This window comes from Colias croceus, chromosome 17, assembly GCF_905220415.1.
Source record: "Colias croceus chromosome 17, ilColCroc2.1".
Lineage (NCBI taxonomy): Eukaryota > Metazoa > Arthropoda > Insecta > Lepidoptera > Pieridae > Colias > Colias croceus.
The window spans coordinates 7192858-7211340 of record NC_059553.1 but is presented as its reverse complement, the minus strand read 5'-3'; the positions used below and the strand labels follow the sequence as shown (position 1 = coordinate 7211340).

At 31.2% G+C, this 18483-nt stretch overlaps 2 protein-coding genes across 3 annotated transcripts in view; one reads left to right on the top strand and one right to left on the bottom strand.

The window, feature by feature from the left end:
- Positions 1-16653, bottom strand: part of LOC123698834 — a 48461-nt gene extending 31808 nt beyond the window's left edge. For both annotated transcript variants that reach the window (XM_045645611.1, XM_045645612.1), the window contains exon 1: positions 16232-16653. The gene's annotated coding sequence lies outside the window, so the exon portion shown is untranslated. The remainder of the gene's footprint in view (positions 1-16231) is intronic.
- LOC123698832 (transmembrane protein 214) overlaps positions 1-18483 on the top strand; it is a 196704-nt gene that overhangs the window by 113215 nt on the left and 65006 nt on the right. The gene's annotated exons all lie outside the window — the stretch shown is intronic.

Genomic DNA, 18483 nt, shown 5'->3' with positions numbered 1-18483 from the left:
ATAAAATAAACATATAATACTTAGCATAAAACCTGGATTAATACGTACGCTTTTAGACTATTTTTGGACCTGCTCTTGTAGATCATAAATGTTAATTAATTAAATAATAATAGGTGTGATTGTGTGATTAATCATTATAAAATATAGGAATATATGCAATAATATTCATCATTTCACCCTTAAAAAGTAAAATGTAACAAAATAAATATTAATTCCGTTCCTCCGAAGCTTTAGGTATATCCATAAAATAGATGAAAGGCTAAAATAAAAGTTTTAAATTTGTGAAAGTTAAAACCGATTCACCAGACTCCATTTTTTTTGCATTTTTTAATATACTTAAATCTTGGATTATATAATAAAATGACTTGAATAAAATATTTCGTTCAGAAATTTTGTTACATAAAATGTTACCTATCTAACCTTCAATTTCACCCACGAAAAATACAACAAAGTCCTTCATGTATCCTTTTATTATTTTCATTTTTACAATATGGCTTCGTAGAAAGGCGTTCGGAGTGACTTGCCGAAATCAATATTAACATTGTGAAACAAAATGTAAACAGAAAAAAATAGTCTGAAATAAAACCATGTAATCTTAATGCTTATGCTCTCAATTCTGTTCAAAATTATGTGTTGAGATAACGTAAATACTAAATACCATATGTAAAGATATCAAAAACATTGAGCTCGCATGTTTTTCTCTAGAAACGATTGAGTTCAATTAATAAGGCAAATAATCAAATTTCGATGTTTGCTGATTCGATTTTTCTATTAAAATACCATCTAGATTAATCATACATCACAATCATAAATGTGCATGTATTATTGAGTATGATTACTTTCATTACGCAAACCTGTAAAGGAAAAGAAGATATTTGAGAATTAAAAAAAAGACAATTAAATATTGAAGAACTCATGCAACTAGAGTTACAATGGCAACGGCAAGAGAGAATAAGTGAATAAAGAGTGAGGATGTGGGCATGTGGCCTTATAAATTTTATGAATGTTTTGTGTCTTTCATTGTAAAGCAATTCTGAAAAGGCAGAACACTTAATTTCCTAATATAAAGTAGATATTATTATACCTTAGAATCAATTCACTAGTTAAAACTTACTAGTAGGTTCCTAGTCAATGAAGTTTGGCACTATTTGTATTTATGCTGAAAGTACCTAGTTCAAGAAATCAATACATTTAGCTAGCTACACTATTATTCTGTGGTTATAGTACAGATAATATTAAAACTACGCAACGGATTTTCAGGCAATAGACAAATAGAGATAGATGAAGTGGCTCTTAATAAAATAATTTGTTAAGTTTTAGCCACAAGCGGAAAGCTATTTATAAAAAAAAAACAATAATGCGATCCATACTTTAAAATACCAATCAACATCATTTCATATTTCTTAATCAATCTGTGTAGGTAATATAATAGCTGTTACGATACACATGAAGCTTAAATAATCGTGATGAAACGTTAATTGTTAGCGCATTATACGATGTATCATAATAATTTAATGTCTATTTTTTATTTTAATTAATTCAAAGAAAGTTTTGCTCTTTTATAGTGTACCGTTAAGTGTACATAATATTTGTTATACATATTCATTTCATTATGTAACTTAATATGTATACCTAGTCGGAATGTTCTTATAAGAAAGAAATGCTTCAGCATTTCTTTCTTCTTCTTCCTTTGAAGGAAAATTGGAATTCATTCTATTATTTCTTCGCATCGAGATTCGTTTATTACACGCGAAAGTAATTAATTACTTTCGCGTGTAATAATACAATAATACATTACTTACTTTAAAGTAATGTATTATTTAAATATTTAACTACATTGATATTCAGTGACCGAATCGTGAAATTATTTCGATTATTCGTATAAAGAGAGCCCCAAAATCAATTAACTACGTAATTAAGTAATGCATATTTCTAACAGCAGAATCAAAAAAATGTCTTAATATAGATATTTTATGGTTATCTATTTGCAACCGCCGCCTAGGTACAGTGGTTGACGCGTGAGCGTATTAGAACCGTGGGGTCCTGGGTTCGATTCCCGGTGGAGACGAAGAAAAAAAAATGTCTCGGTCTGGTAGGACACAGAAGGCTGATCACCTACTTGTCCCTAAAGAAAATCGATCAGTGAAACAGATGTATGCACAATGCATCTGCCCCTTACCCCACTACGGGGACACGGGAATACACTTTTATTTGCAATCAAACCAACCGAATTCCGCCATTCTGTGATTTTTTTTAAATAAGAACATTAAAAAAGTTATCGAATAAATGACAAACGGAATCGTGACTTGATGTCAAATCGATCCGTATCAATAAATGAATTCTTTTAATATCAATAAAATACCAACAGATGGCAGCACTTGTTTAAAATTTGACAGTTCTTGAGACAAGTTACCTTGGCCTAATGTCGAATTGGATTTAAAAATAAACGGGGAAAGATAAAGAATACAAATTCGATTTACAAGGTGAGTAATTTGGGATGCTGGTCTCGAAGTCTGATGAATGATGATAGCGAAGTGATTACTGGCGATTTAAGCTATTGCATAGCTTCTATCGCGGGCCTTGAGCGCGGGGACTGAATCGAGAAATTTCGTAACGAAAAAACCTCACGCTCTCCAATCCGACGGGCGGAGGTGTGGCTTGAAGGCATAGCATGCAATAGCTTTACCGCGGCAGTCCACGAGTGCCACACGTCGTTTTTTTATTAATTAATTACTTTCAGGAAGCACTATGTAATTCTTCTTACATCTAATAATTCATCAACTATAGCCCGTTATGTTGCACACGGGCCTTCTATATGAGCTTACTTAGCTTTCTATAAAAATAGATCATAATATTGTATATTCGTGTAGCATCTGCTTTTTAATCGACTTCAAAAAATGGAGGAGGTTATCAATTCGGCCGGTATATTTTTAGTGATTACACTCTGTTCGGGTTGAAAACATTATAAATTCATTGAAAAAATTACGATAGAATTATTTAGAAAAAAAATGAAAATCGGTGAAGCAATTTTTGAGATTATCGCGAACAAACAGACAGACAGACGCGGCGGACGACTTTTTATTATAATGTATGCAGTTATTGAGAATGAAATCTTCTCGATTATCATAATATAATTTCTTATAGACATGTACCATTGATAATCCACTTAAGTCTTCTGTAAATATTCGTAGAGGGTGTGACCAATTCAACAGATACTGAGTTGAGTTATGAAATATTTTAAATTTTACTAGCGGTCCGCCCCGGCTTCGCCCGTGGTACATATTAACGTTTTCTCTACATAAGAACCATCCTCGTACTTCAAGGAATATAATAAAAAAAGAATTATCGAAATCGGTTCAGCCGTTCTCGAGTTATGGAATTACAACGAAAAGTGGCATTGATTTTTATATATTAGATTATTCCCATAAAAACGATAAGTTAGAGTCATAATATCTAACAGAATAACTCTAAATAAAAAATCTGAAATACGCGTAGGAAATGTACACACTTAAGTCACAGCTTAAGTTCAGCTAAATTGTTTTTCTTAGTCAAAATTATATGAAGTTATTCATACATTGATGTCATACTTCATACAATACTAGCGGTCCGCCCCGGCTTCGCCCGTGGTACATATTAACGTTTTCTCTACATAAGAACCATCCTCGTACTTCAAGGAATATAATAAAAAAAGAATTATCGAAATCGGTTCAGCCGTTCTCGAGTTATGGAATTACAACGAAAAGTGGCATTGATTTTTATATATTAGATATTTCTTTTAATCTATTTACCAAACAGTTATACAAATATGTCAACAAACAAGTATTACAAGTATCTTTTAAACATAGTAAACAATAATATAGGTCAAGTTCCACTCACGGTTAAAAATCTTAAGAATGTAACTTTATTACTATTCAACCTTACGTAAGTATTCGTAAATCTGAATTGTGACTTGTGACCCAAACTTCCGACGGTATAGCATCTATAAAAAATAATTGATATTAACAGATAATTGCAAACGATTGGAGAAGGTTCAGTTTTGTAAAATGTTAAAATTTTGCAACACTCTTTTATATTGTCCAATTACTTTTTGCTATTGCCTCAAGAATCGCAAATCAATTTTAATAAAGTCTGTCATAAATTAGTTACCACTAATTCTAAAATAACATAAAAGATATTTTAAAACAAAAGACTACATTCTTGTTGCATTGTTTTATCTGACAATGCTGCTGATATCCGATGGCTTAAACTACGTGATTGAACTAAATGACTTCCGAATTATATCAATTTATTCTATAGTTATTAAACTGCCTTTTAAAATGCTATCAATTTTAGCACCACTAACGTCTGAAAGGCATCTTGATTCTCTTTCCTTGTTCAGTCAATTTTAATTTTATTAATCCACTTTCGCCTCTCTCGTAGTTAGATGCGTTGTTTACATTCACTTCACGATTTTTTGCAAAAATATGTACAAATATAATCAACTAGCTTGCCCTGCGGTTTTACCCGCAGTGCCCCACTCCTATTGGTCTTAGCGTGATGATATATAGCCTCCTTTTCCTCGATAAATGGACTATCTAACACCGAAAGAATTTCTCAAATCCGACCTGAAATTAGCGCGTTCAAACAAACAAACAAACTCTTCAGCTTTATAATATTAGTATAGAGTTAATAGGATAAGTAGGTATCTAACAAAGAAAAGCTCTTTCCTTTTTTAATGATACATTCGTATAATATAAATAGGTAAGTATCTGAGTAAACTAAAAATCATCCTTTACAAATCAAATTAAAAATAATACAATGCAAAAAAAGCAATAAAATTCAAATCACTTATCGAAACGTGTGTTATCAAAATTATGACACATTTTATTGATTAAAAAATGAAGATGATGTTAATTTATACAGTGACCCAAATATTATTTCGGTTTACCTGCAACATAAGTCGTTTGGAGCCTTGGAACATGCCTCATTGAAGATCATCTACTTGTCGGTTAGGAAATGACAATGTTTATTATTTAAATTATATTCTGAATACAAAAATAATTTAATATTGTTAACGAGTGAGTAGGTCACATTATGATTTAGGTAAACATTTTGTGTTGCAACATTTTTGAATAATTTGATATTATTTGTTTGGATATACTTATACATTATAGAATAACAAGTGTCGTTTTATGATCAAATCAAAACACTTGTTTTTAATTTTTATAGGACTAGCACTCGATGCAATTTTTAATATTTGAATATATTTAAGGGATTTAATAACTCCAATTTCCAATAATCATAAAATACAAAAAAGCCAGCAACAGTAACATTGCTATAGTGTCAAACTACTTAATTACTAAGGCTTTTCTCTCTTGAAGCTCTTTTACAATCCTGTAGTATAAAATTTAAACGTATCTATCATTAAAATTCTTAAAGAAATATCCTTTCATACTAAAATAAAATTAAGCTACGTATGAAAATTGACAAAATTACTCGTAATAAAACCAACATCCTCGTACATTACGCAATACTTATAAACAAAACAGTTCTCTCGTCACGGTTAACGAGCAATGAAAGTTTTCACTGCGGAATCGGATTAATTTACAAGCTAATAAATAATTTTTAATGCAAAACGATAGGCTGTGGTCAAAGACAACATTTTAGCGATCGTTACGGTTGTCTATTTTCATATCGACAACGTTCTAAGGATTGTCTATGGTGTGAACAATCTGCATTTTCTTTAGAATGAATAGATATGTTATGTTTTTAATTGAATAGGTACAAAAACAATTAAAAATAAGGAAGAAAATGGAAATTCTCCATGTTATATACTTAATTAGTAGCATAATGTCTCTAAATAACATTGTTAGGAAAAGTTATTCCCATTCATTTAATTTTTATGTCCTACTTTTAAAATCGAATACAATACATGTATACAAGTATAATATAATGTGAGTATATAACATCTATACTAATATGTAACATAATACGGTCATTGTAGTGTTCTAATACGATTTATTTTTATATTCTTATTTGAATCGTTGAATTATTTCTATGGTAAAGACCCCAATAAAAGCTTGTCTCCACAGAGGTCAGTTGAACCAAAACCTACTATTAAATTATCTGTGCCATAACTGACATAATCCAACAAACAAAAAGGAGAAAGCGTGTTAGCAGCTGACCGCAGGATGGTTCGTAGTAACGCGTTATGCAGTAATGCGTCAATTCATAATTCTTATCTATACTTTGTATATAATTCGATGACTACTCAGTACTCAACTTAATAGAAATACAAAAATCTATTATAACGCTATTAATTAAATACTAAAAATTTTATTAAGTAGATAATATGTATATTTATGAAAGATTCAAAAAATTTAAATGAATAAATACTTGTGTTATAGCTATATATTATAACAAAAATATAACACGAACCTTATATCCAAGGTGAAAGTAATATTTTTTTCAATAAAGGCAGTCTTTATATTTTTTATAAAGGTATTTAATGCAGATCAAAGACGATTGATTTATCTGAGGAACAATACTAATTAAATATGATAGAATAAACAAAAACTATATGAATCCGTTTTTCTAATCAATCAAAACAAACAAAAAACCGGAAATAAACAACAAAAAAAGCAAGCCCTTTTGGATAAAGCGAACCTCCACTGACGCAACTCTACGTAGGTACATTTCTCATTACAGCACATTATTCAATCGACATTGAAACCAAGTGACCGCGTTCCACACATACCAACCCAAAAATAATTATTGATTTACATACATTTTACATTTTATAGTCTACTAGCTGTTACACGCTGCTTCGCCCGCGTGGTAAAAGGCAAATACCGATTTATATTATCAATGTCATCTTTTAGCATAACACCATCCACGAGTGATTCAAATACGCATTATACCTAATAATTTAGATCTCCCTATATACTCTATAAAAATGAGATTTTTATTGCTATTAAAAGTAACCTCCCTTTTGCGAAACAAACAAATACACTTACGCATTTATAATATTAGTTAGTATTAGTAGAATTACAAAGTCCCCAATAATTCAATTCATCGTTATAATATATAACTAATCAAAATATGTTAGCACGAATATTTAAACTTACACAACCGATTGCATTGTCTTATATGAGATGTAAGACTGAGATGTAATAGATTCTTATTACTATAATAACAATAACATTATATAATGGCACAAGTGTTTACGAGCACGCAATTTCCAAAATGAAATATTATGATGTGTATAATATGTTACCGGAAATGTATGTAATCCGTCATTGTATACAATTCCTAGGAAATGTATATAATTCCTAAAATCGTACGGAAATGTGTGAAATAAATTATTTTATACATATTTCCTAGGAAATCTATACATTTCCTAAATAGCTATCGGAAATATAAAATATTTAAGATATTGATATGTCACAGGCAAGTTGTATATAATCTGGCCGTTTACAAACGGTCGGCATTTTGAGGTAACTATGTCGATAATTTGTAATCAGAAATTTTTGGTTTGGATAAGGGGGTGGGTTAGGTTAGGTTCGTGTTTTTTAAAACTACACAGAAATAGGAGCCCCACGAAGTGGGGCTCCGTTGGCTCGCGACCGTCTTTTTGTAGAATTTTGGAAAAAGACGAATTTTCGGCATATTAACAGCTAGCCGTAATGTAATACGGCGGATTGTACAATCCGACTGCGCCAAATATACGCGAGGACAGCGGGACGAGGGGACTGATTACTTGCAAAATGAAAATTTGATTTTATAAGAATAACTATAAGTTGATTTTGTGATATTTACGTTAAAAGTTAGATAGTTGATTTTTAAAATGTTAATTAGTAAGATAATAATATTAACATAATATAATTACAATTTTACGGTATGACTTTTACCCGATTACAATCGGGTATTGATACATCAATAAGAGCTATAATAAAAAAATAACAACGTGTTTTATTACAGAAAGCATTTACTTTACACATTTCCTAATACGATATCGGAATTGTATACAATTCCTAGGAAGATTATACATTTCCTAGGATATGCATGCATTAAATAGTTTTTTAAACAATATTATACACATTTCCTAAATGGTCTCGGAATTGTACACATTTCCTAGGAATTGTATACAATTCCTTGATTTCATACATTTCCGGTAACATATATAATTGTATAATTAGAGATAACAATGCCACTAGAAAACTGGAGTAACTTTTCACTAGTTTATTATAATATAGTTTTATATTATCTGCAACTCTATCTATAAAAAATGAACCCAATAAATATGCTCTTATATTTATTAGAATATATTTAGACAGATCAATGGTTGCGAGGGTAGTTAATGATAGCAATGATATGCATTTACCCACATTCTATAAGAATTTTAAGGTAGTAAAATAGTACATATTGTATGATTTGTATGTAACGTCAAGTTTTTAACTCTAATTTGTCTTTTTATTATCAAAGGAAAGTTAGTTACCTTAACTTAACTACATTTTATTTCCTATTAATAGTTATTATGAAATAATATTTTTGAAATAAAATTACAAAAACACTTAAAACAAAAATAACTCATGAAGACTTGACCATATTGGTCAAGTCACCTCTAAAAGTGATTAGAGAAGTAAGTGTACTAGAGGTATCTTTTTAAAAGCAGTTTTATGTTGCTAAAAACTAAAAACTCATTAGCCCCGCATACTGTGCGTAATTGCAAAATTTAGACAAACATTCAAGGACAAACATACGGTGTTCAATCACATAATAGTTCCTTGTAAAACATTAAAAAATAAGTACATTGTTAAAAAACATTAAAAATTACAACGTCTAAATACAAGACAAGAAAGAAGAAGAATAAACTCTAAGTTAGGTTAGGTCAGGGTGCCATCGTAAGCACTTTCCAATGCATTACGGTACATTATTCAACCGACATTGAAAACGTATGACCTCGTTCAAAAGTAGCGTATTTCATACATCTATCATGTACAACATGTGAATTTTCTCTACTAGTTATACCTTTGAGATATATTATATACTAAGAAGAAATTACAGTTTAGCTGGACACATAGGGCTGGATTACCGGCTTGGCCGTAAAATAAATTGATCACAGTTTACAAACAAGAAAGAGTGAAACATGACTAATGTATCAACGTACAAGAAGACACCGGATTTCCCATTTGCGTCTTATATATCTTTTGATGATTTTTGTAATTAATTAAAAAGCCTCAAGTTACATATACCTACTGTGATAATATTAGTGAACAATCATCCAACCATTACGCAACTCACGCATTATAAGCGAATGAACAACGTAACAATATATCTCTAATTCGTGTCTATTTAAGGAAGTAACAACACGCTTGTTAATTCTTCTATTGTGCATTATTCAACACAAGATTATATACCGAGACACCAGCTGACCGACGACCTGATAATAAGGTCACATTTCATAACGAACCTAGCGCCTTCAGTCGCAAATATCAAAAGATCAATAAGTTAAAGTATAAATGCTTGTTAATGTAAGAGGTATGTTTTTCATTGAGACACATAACAAGTGAATTCTTTAAATAGGAACAATAAGTTACATAGGTTAAGATTTGTAGAGATCTCTTGGTAACGGGTTTGAAAACATCATACTATATTGAAACAGGATTACGAAGATGTACCTACGCATGAAGTAACTCTTTTTGATTCCCGTTAATACATATTCTACCAAGGGCCGTCTAATCTACCAATAGTTCAGAGAAAGAGATTTCTTGACCAATAAATTCGTGTTTTATGCAACTAATGTTAGCGTTAGCTACTATTAAGTATTATGTGCTAATGTTACTTATAGTTTTTCAAACACTGTCCTCAGTCATCGATCAATCAAATCTGTCGAGCTTTCGTCACGTGTAACGTAAACTTATTTACAAACTAGTTTCACCCGCGTGGCTCCGCTCCTGTTAGTCAGCGTGATGATATAGCCTGCCTTCTCCATGAATGGGCTATCTAACACCGAAAAATTTATCAAATCGGACCTGAGATCAGCGCGTTCAAACAAACAAACACTTCAGCTTTATAATATAAGTATAGATATATTAAAACGAGGCATTCTAAAAGAATTTTCCTCTAGTAGTTTCAGTAAATACATTATGAGATTGCAATTTATCGGAATCGAGTCATCAGCATGGCACGCGAATTGACATTTTTGACTCTAGGGCGTTGAAGACCGGTCACAGAGGTCCAAGAACATCAGTTACCTATACAATTTTAAAACTAGCCGCTGTAGGTCGCTTAAGTAGGTTCATTACCGCAATCCTTCTTGTACGAAATATAAAACAATTTCACGAGGAGGGCAACTCAATTTTTTTTAATAAAAGAAAAAAATAAGTCATATTTATTTGTTTTATTAAATAATATTAATTTCATGAAAAACTTTTCTTTTTAAATGTAGGTAACGACCACGTTTTACAAATTACTAAAAAGAGTAAAAAGCTGTATAAGTTTTAACACGCTATTTATGCATTATCACTGCTTGCATGCTCATAAAATAACAACAAAAATTGATTGCCAGAACATGGAACCGCTAGTTAAAAATTTATTTCCCATAAAACATAATCACGTATTAATCATTAGACAATGATTAGACATTTCAATTAAACGAATTAAATCGAGTGAAACAAACATTTCGTCACCGACCTTGCGACTTCGATTCGCAATTGCATTATGCCGAGATAAATATGAAATAAAATGAATTCATGTGTCTTCTTTATTTCGTGAACACGTTTAAGAGTTGCACAATAACTTTTTAACAAAATTCAATATATTATAATGTACTCTTGACCGAATTCCGGCGACTAATCTGAATGCTGTGGCGCCAGTAGAAATAGTGTAAAGATTTACTCCGCATTCTGATAAGGTTTTGTTGATAAAAATGTATGTATTTTTACTCTAATTGTATGTAATTTCATTGGCCGTATAATTATGTTTCTTATCCTCTTGTGGTGTGTCTCCTCGTAAGTGATCTGTGCCCGACTGTATGATTATAATTATTACTTACTTATAAGTCTATGCTGAAAGACAAGAACTCGTAATTATAACCCCTAGAACAATATTTGTAACATAATTATAATAATCAATTTTATTAAGAAACTAGCTTCCGCCCGCGACTCTGTCCGCGCGGAAAAATTAAGAAAAATTAAGATTTTTTTTTTCTACGTATTTTTCCGGGATAAAAAGTATCCTATTTTATGCCCAGGATAATAAGGAATAATTATACCAAGTTTCATCGAAATCGAACCGTTAGTTTTCACGTGATGCCTGAACATACAGACAGACAGACAGACAGACAAAAATTTTTTTAATCACATATTTGGGCTTGGTTTCGATCCAGTATCACCCCCTGCTATTTATTTTTTCAATATTTTCAATGTACAGAATTGACCCTTCTACAGATTTATTATATGTACCTATAGATCAACGCGATAAAATATAGGTACCTAAAGTGAAGTCCCATGTCACCTAGTGGGGTAAGGGGCAGATGCGTTATACATCTGTTTCACTGATCGATTTTCTTTAGGGACAAGTAGGTGATCAGCCTTCTGTGTCCTACCAGATCAAGACATTTTTTTTTTCTACGTCTCCACCAGGAATAGAACCAGTGTTACGCTCTCGCGTCAACCACTGTACCGAGGAGACGGTCAAATAGGTCCATAGGTACCTACAGTTTTCAATTTAAGACTTGTGGTGGAAAAAAATTAAACGCGTTGCCTAAAGACTCTCCAATTTTTACAGGCTTTCTAAGAAAAAAATCTGTATTTAACGAAACAAAAACAAATACTAATAAAGAAAGACGGTATCAATTATAAAAGACGGAAAGATGCATTAGTCACTATAATTAATTGCATAATAAAGTAATTAAAATACATTTTTAATGAATGAAATTCAGCTAATCAGTTTAAAAAATTATTAATTATTATGTTTCATTTTAATTTTTTTATCTAAAACCCGGGAAGAATTTTTATATATAAAATATATAAATGCATCGATTGCGTAATGCATATTAATTATTAATGTTATCACAGAATACAAATTAATCAGTACCATTCTAATGTTTGATATGAATTTCAGTTAGTCAACTGTCACTTGCCGATGTAAATGTACAAACGGGTGTTAAATTGAATATTAAACAAAGTCTCAAAACAGTACCTAATACCAATATGTTTAACGCTAGATTAAATAACACGGTTTGTGTTCATAACATTTGACTCTAGTTACCAAATATCAGATTATCGTTAATACTGCAAAACGATCCTTGTGGAAACTGGGCTCGTAGTCGTACACAAGGTTTTATGAAATTTGATTACGTTTTTATATATGCTTTATGAAACTGTATAGTTAGATAGATGGTATAATATGTTATATCTGTTAATTATTCTTGTTAATCTGTAAGGAAGGTGTTTCTAGAATTATCTACAAACTATGAAAAGAGGCCCCGCCTCCTTGGTACAATGGTTGACACGTGAGCGTAGAACCGAGGTGTCCTGGGTTCGATTCCCGATAGAGACGAAGAAAAAAAATGTCTCGGTCTGGTAGGAGGCTGATCACCTACTTGTCCCTAAAGAAAATCGATCAGAACAGATGTTTGCATAATGCATTTGCTCCTTACCCCACTAGGGGACACGGGACTTCACTTTTATGAAAAGAGGCGACTAGATCATAGAATATACACTCTAACGAGTAACTACTATACTATGCTTGTGCTCCTACTTCTACCTGATGTATATAAACTGATGACGTGGACGTCAAACGTGAACGTAAAATATTTTAGTATAGAATTCACTCAGTATGACCATTGGTATGACCAGATATTCATAAAATACAGTTAAGAAACATAATAAATCAGCTACCTACTTAGACTTCTTTAATTGCAAATTATTGAATTAAACGGTGAATTTATTGATTAACAGCACAAAATTTCAACGGAAACCTTCAAAACATTGACCTTGAAAATGCTGGGAGTTTGAGTAACTAACAGCATTATCAAACAATGGTTCGTCAGTAAACGGCGCCAATCGGCCCACGGTAGCAACTGAATCATATCTAATTTGGACTAAAGCGACTTCAAAGATAATTTAAGCATTTTACGCTGGCCTTCGATACCTTGTCAATATTTCGCAAGCCTCCCGCATTTGATGTTTAAGCCTGATATACAGGGTGTAATCGTTAAGTGTGCACAAGCGATTATTCCGTAACTATTGCAGATACCAAAAAACTTTAAACTGATATCGAAAGTACTTAACCTAATGAGTAAAATGGCCATAATAAATTTTTAAAAATAAAACGAGAAATATCCAAAAATGTTACATTAAACGCTCCCATACATTTTATTTCCCATACATTTTGTATTCATAGCAGATTTTCGAAGTGATGTCCTCATTGTGCAATACAATGAGGAGCTCTATTTACAGTTTCTAAATGAACTTCCCTTCAAATTTGCGAAGTAATTAAAGCAGAAAACAAAAAAAAAGAAAGAAAAAGCTAAAATATTTCATATTAAATGTTCTAGGTTGATCCAAAAGTAATGATAATTGGGTATTTCCTGTGCACATAAAAATATAAAATAAATGTTTTTGCTTGCTCATGTATTCACTAAGTAATCACAAAAAAAATCATATCAACAGGCCACGTTTCCAATTATTTACATTAATTTGAATGTGAACAGTGCGTGCCAGAATGTTTCCCGACGAAAAGAAGAAACAACGATTCGACATGTAGAGGGTAAATTTCTAAATTTTTAATGATATCAGGATAATTTTTTGTCACGTTTTGTGATCATGGACGTTACCCGAGTTCACCATGTTTATGGTGAAACCAAAAAACAATCAATGTCCTGGATGCGAGCTTCCAAAGTGACGATGAAGAAATTCAAAGTGAAAATCAGTAGGTTAGATTAAAGCGGTAGTTTTTTGGGACGCTGAAGGAATAATTATGGTGGAATATTTTAAAAAGGTAGCCACTTTATTGGGCTCTTACTAAACAGACCAAATTAAAAGATTGCGATAGGTTAGTAAGGAAAAGAGACATGGCAAACTGCGGACCTGAACGCTGTTTCACCAAGACAACGCACCAGATCACAAAGCGTCAATTGCGATGGCTGCCATTCAAAAATCGGCATTCCAAATGCTTGAACACCTATCCTATTTTTTAGATCTAGCTCTTATTTACTTTTATCTCTTTCCTCGGCACAAGAAACACTTTCTTAGCAATAAATTATTTTAAGACGACAGCGAAGTGATGGCCGCGTGGAGGGGTTTTTGTGGATGAAGACGTCAAAGTTTTTTTTTTTTAAGTTAAGGAAAAAATTATTGAAGTATATTATCTAGTTAGAAGACTATCTAGAGAACTACATAATTATTATAACTGTAATGACCTTGTTTAATATTGATTATCATTACTTTTGGATCAACCCGTGTACATGGGATATTCGTATCTCATACTAAATGTATGGGAGGGTTTCAAGTTAATTTTTTAGATATTTCTCGTTTTATTTTTAAAAATTTATTATGGCCATTTTACTCATTAGGTTACATACTTTCGATATCAGTTTAAAGTTTTTTGATATCTGTAATAGTTACGGAATAATCGCCTGTGCACACTTAACGATTACACCCTGTATATCTCGCCATATTTAGACGAATAATAACTCAATTTTATTTAATCCCTGACTAATGTATCCACGTGCGTCTTTTTAAATTTTCATTGCTGTTTTTTTAAAGTAGGTATTATACAAGATGGAAACTTAAAAAATATGGAGGGTTATACATGGCAACAATGTACTTAAAAATATGAATTTTTAAATAATGTGATGAAACTACGTGCGACTAAATAAGCATCGATTTAACGTAAATCGATTTGTCTCGCACGAAATATCATAAGATCTCTAAACTATTAATCATATATTTATTTAAATATTTTTTATTTTTGCTTCGTTCTTAATCGTTTTAGGTATTCGTCTTTTGTTTAATATTTTTATTTTTTTAATCTTTTGTCGAAAATGAAGGGCAAGGAAGGTGTAGGTATATATCCTATAAAGAGACTCTAGAGATATAAAATAAAGAGATATGAAAAACAAGGCCTCAATTAATTGTATACTTTAGAAAATAGTTTCTGATTGACAAGTAATACATATTATTCTTCATAGGATTTAACTATGTTAAGTGTTTAAAAATTGAATTGCCTAAATCAGTCCACTTAAAGTGGCTCAAAATCGAGTCTAAAGTTTCTGGCTTTCTGGTATATACAAACATATCTACAGGTGAAACTAATAAAAGCTGTTAAAAATCAAGAGCAATCTTGCCATTTATGAGTATGGTGCATTCGGGGAACTCCAGGTGTCGGTAATTCTGAAAATTGTCAATACCACTTCAGAGCATTTTTTTTTGTAAGTACCTATCGTGAAGGTATCGTATGAAAATACGGGTTTGATAATAATAATTATATTAATTCTTTCATTCACTAGTAACGTATTGATTTAACATTATAATATGTATTTAATTTACTCCGTCACCCGGAATTACCCTAATGCACATTACCCAGATATGTATACCTACTATATTTCACTTATAACTACTATGTAAGTATTACACAAATACTTCGATAAGTTTTACATTAAACATTACCTATATGTGCAATCACCAATATAATCGAGATGCGTGCAAGATTTCCAAGATAAGCTTGTGGCAATCGTTCAAAAAGCTTCACGGAATTATAATTTGCAAAACACAGTGTTACAATGCTTAATTTAGAAATTTATACCATTGATTATTTAAAATCCATTTAACAATAATTATCTTGTGGTTAGTATCGATGTTTAAAATAAGAAAGGTTAAAAAAATAGGTACTGAATCAGAAATTTATGCACAATGACTTTAAATTATTTTGGTAATTATGTGCATAATGCACTTCAATTTCAAGTAAATAATGTTTGTATCAATAATAAATAAATATGCGCTATACAGGTAAGGTAAAGGTTATCATATCCCAAATAAAATATATTTTTATAAAATTTGGAAATGGTAAAAGTTTACATTCATAGTTCGGCTTCTTGCGGTCATATAGAGATTTATCGAGCTTTACGATATTACATAAAACATCTGACATTTCTTTTTTTTTTATTATTGTATCCACAGACTATATTTTTTTAAATATATTTTCTTCACAATAATATACATATTACACAATTGACTATACTTACTTTTCGACAGATGGTGCTAAAGTTATGGCAAGCCTTCACAAAACACACACATCACTTTTGCACTCAATAATAAAAACACACATTGTTCTACACATAATTTACTATTTATCAATTAAATTTGCCAAAGACCCGGCCCGACAATGCAATAAAAAAGTTATTATCTGTCTTTTTAATCTATGATAATTTTTAGCGCGAAATCAAAAAAATAGACAAACGGTAGGTAGTTTATTTAAAATAAATTTACTCAACTAATTAGTTTATAATTAAGCTAACTTAAAAGTGCGAAATCATTAAAGATTGAATAGATAATATTTAATATTTAGATAAAACGATGAATTTTAAAAAGTGTGTCATGCAAATGCGGGCTGTCAAACCGGGCGTACGCGTTACGTAAGCGGTGTTTACGAAGCAAGTAAGCTGCAAAAACTGAAAGTGGTTCCCGACGTCTCACAACCCCACCCTGATGCTACCGGCGCTTGTTAGGTAATGCAATGATTACCATTAATCCCATTTTCAAAGCGTATCCGCCAATGTTGGATGCTTCGTTGATTTAGTAGCATCGTATTCCATGTTTGAACATGGCGGGTAACTATTACACGTTCGGAAACTCGGAACAAACTTTCTTTGTCTCGGTAACGCAATGACAACAATGTTAATTTTCAATCTGTGAAGTAGGTAATGACTAATAACGACACACTTCCTTTATTCTTTGTGTTTATTTAATATGCGGTAACTCTCACAAGTTTTTGTACTCGGCAGTTCTATTATGTTATTTGTCATAGTAGGTGATAAAAGACTTAACAAATATTTGTAACACTTTGACCTACTTATGTTAAATAAATTTAAAATATGTACCTAGGTAACGACATTCATTTTGACAATTTTTTATACAATTAAAAAAAAGCAATTAAGTTATGGGATACTTAAGCAGAATTGTGATTAAAATATAAAAAAAATATTTGTTAAAAATACAGGGCAACAATTTTTACGCATTTGCCATTTTAATTTCCACGAATTGTGCATTTTGCAAGTAATATTATCTACATAACTATTTGTCACATTGCTTCACCATCGGTAAGCGGTAATGCAACATATTTGCGACTCACTTAAATTATTTACATAGAAATAGCATCAAGTGTAGGTACGTAACGTGACCATACGTCCATACCATAGTGTCCTGCTTTCAAGTAGCACCAACTTTTCTTAGTAACCATTGACCAAGTTGGTACCTACATAGATATTAGATACCTTTTGCTGGCAATTAGCCAGTATTAGCTGGGCCTTAATATTATGATACTACTAATAATACATTTATACCTATATTTCTCATGGAAAGTAGTTTGTATCTTTAAAAATCTCATTTAGAGCATTTTATAAATTATTTGATGAGGTGATGTGCACCAGAGATGTGCGAGGATGCATAACGAGGGATATGTTTGTACAGAAACCACAGAGCAAGTAATATTACAGAAACAATATTATCGCTTCAAACTCTAAAGTCTAAATGAAGCGATATGATTGGTTCTTTACAAACGCATCCCTCGCTACATGCTCGTTACACATCCTCGCACATCTCTGGTAGAAAAGCACCCTTAACCTTGATAAAAGGAATAAATTACTCAAACCTCAAAAAGCTCTAACCATTATATAGTTATATTACAGGGATTAAAAATAAAAAGCATCTCTTAATGTATCTTTTATTTTCGATGTATCGACAAAAATAAACGCTAATCTGGGTCCAGCGAATAGCGATAAATAACTTTATTATTTACAATAAACACAAGTTTCTGATCACATTAACTTTCACTTGCTTACTTTATATGAGGTTAGTTATAATATTACGTTGTATTCATTTTGATAAGTTTCTTCATACATTGCAAATCTTATTTCAAGGGCTCGATATATTAGTATTTAGATGTTTGAAAATTCAATATAAATCTAGGTAAAATCTAATCTATCTCTAATGTCTAAAGCTGTTTCTAATTTGTAATACTTACAGTCTACAGATGATATATTTTCATGACAGTTATGTATTGTTTATTTTAATTATTGTTTGTCACATTATTTTCTTAACGATAAGTACACCTGTTCAGAGTGACAGAGAAGACGCACTGATCACTTTAATTAGCTGTTAGGCTTTGGTAAGGTCATTCAACTCTAATATGCACATTGCCCTTATATGAGTATAATAGCTTTTGCCTGTTATTCACATTATGTACCTGCTAAATTCGAAATTAAACTACTTATATAGA